Here is a 2,194-nt window from a genome sequence, read left to right as displayed (position 1 = left end):
GTACTGTGATAGTCAACCTATGGCAGAGACAAGGCAGACATTATTGTTTTTATTATGGAGATCTGGACACCAAGGCTCCAGAATTCTCAACTTTGCTCTGCTAGTCAGTAGCAAAGCTGGGACAGATCCCAATATGCCTCGTCTGCCACTCTGAGAAAAGGAGCAATAATGTGCACAAATTGATAATCTCAATACCATGTCTCATCACACTGCTATAAGATTTCAGGGAAGAGGAATGTAGTAGCTGTAAAGAACAAAGGTGGCTTCTTGGAAAGGAAAGACATTGGGGATGGATTTCCAAGTGCATTTTAACTGGTGACTGCAGTCTCCAAATATGAACTAACATTGCTTACACGGAGATTCTCTTGCTGAAGCATTTGCCCAGGGCAGCCTTCACGTCCCGATTTCTAAGACTATAGATAAAAGGATTTAACATTGGGGTCACTGCGATGTACATCACAGTCATCACAGCATCTTTTAGGCTGTAACTGGTCAGACGACGTGCCCATGACTGTCTTATAATACAAAGAAACAACTGTGAGGTGGGAGCCACAGGTAGAGAAGGCTCTGAGCACACCCTTGGTGGATGGGACACAGAAGACTGTGGAGAATGCCCGAACATAGGAGATGATGATGCACAGCAGTGGCACAGAGAAAACAGCAACCCCGAGGTACATCATCTTCACATTAAAGTGGATGTCAGAACAGGACAGCTTGAGCAAAGGGGTAATGTCGCAGTAGAAATTGGCCACTTCCTGGTTGCCGCAGAAGGACAGACTAACTGTGAGCAGAGTGTGGGGGAGGGCATTGATGTTTCCAACCACCCAAGACCCAACAACTAGCAGGACACAGGTGTGTGGGCTCATAATTGTTGTGTAATGAAGTGGGTGGATGATGGTTGGGTCCAAGAGATGGTTGACTAGCATCTTAGGGATGGTTACAGAAGACAAGAGATGCCAACAAAGGAGAGGTTATCAAGAAGGAACACATGGGGTTGTGAAGTCCAATGGCCAAGATGATGAGCAGGTTTCCAATCAGTGTGATGTGGTAAGTGAAGAGGAAGAGGATGAAGAAGAAATCTTCCTGTTCCTGCTTCCTGCTGCCTCCCAGGAGGATAAATTCCAGGGCAGAAGACCTGTTGTCTTCTCTCATGGATTCCTCAGCAGGAAAAGGGAGAGAAATCCAAGTTTATTAATGAAGTTGGTGTGTGTAATGATCATCCTCAACCACCTCTTTTGACTCCCTTATTTGTTGTGTCTAAACCTGGGTGACTAAATTCAGAAATAGACAAATAGATTGGTGTGTGGGGTGGGGTGGGAGGGAGAATTCCTTTTGGTCAGTAGGACTAATTGATAGCTGACCCTGGACAGTCCTGTCTAAGAAATAAGCGATCTGGAATCCGTGGTGCCCATCTTCACATCAGGACTATCATCCAACCGCCTAGGGTCTAGATGCTTTGATACACCTCACAGAAAAGTATAAACGTGTGAACGTTACAGTTGATTTGCCCACTTGTTTATGTATGGCATAGTCTCTGCTCTCAGGGACCTTACATCTTAATAGGGATGTCAGAATCACATGCTAATTTTATTACACATGAAAAGGAAAGAACAGTAGTTTGGAGTCTGAAAAACCATTCCAGGGCACAGAAAAATCAGTGAGCACCCTAGACAAGTAGAAATTTTTCCACTGACCAAACTCAGAATGATTTCAGAGCTAGCAGGTAACAGGCATCTCCACTGGCATCAAAAGACTGTAAATCACAAAGACCACTGGGTTAGGCCATAGCAAAGCAAGATCAGTAAATTTACTTCCCTGATATGCCATTTTTAATTGGATATTCATGGATATCCAATTAAGCTTGATAAGCTTTTATCTTTACCTCAAATCCTCAAATAATGTTTTTCTCTTCAACCTTCTCCTACCTTTCTTTATTATTTCCTTGGTGACTCATCCAACTCCATCATGGCTTCAGTGGCTGCTTAGTAGAATCTCAGGTCTGTATCTGTGGGCTTAATCTCTTTTTTCCCTATTTCCACATTCAGTCACGCTGTCAACTTGTCTGACCAAACCTCACACTCTGTGCATCCAACCTAAGTAGACTGCAAATGTGTTTTGAGAGGGGGACCATATCTTGTGTATTTTTATCTTTTCCAATGAGATTATTATGCAAGATTTGTCATTCCATGCACCA

At 43.4% G+C, this 2,194-nt stretch overlaps 1 pseudogene; it reads right to left on the bottom strand.

Moving 5' to 3' along the window:
- Positions 1-349: 349 nt before the first annotated feature.
- On the bottom strand, positions 350-1,152 carry LOC128779294 (olfactory receptor 1A1-like; annotated as a pseudogene).
- Positions 1,153-2,194: the final 1,042 nt, after the last annotated feature.

Source organism: Desmodus rotundus, chromosome 9 (genome assembly GCF_022682495.2).
Source record: "Desmodus rotundus isolate HL8 chromosome 9, HLdesRot8A.1, whole genome shotgun sequence".
NCBI classification, from domain to species: domain Eukaryota; kingdom Metazoa; phylum Chordata; class Mammalia; order Chiroptera; family Phyllostomidae; genus Desmodus; species Desmodus rotundus.
This window is presented reverse-complemented; position numbering and strand designations above follow the sequence as displayed.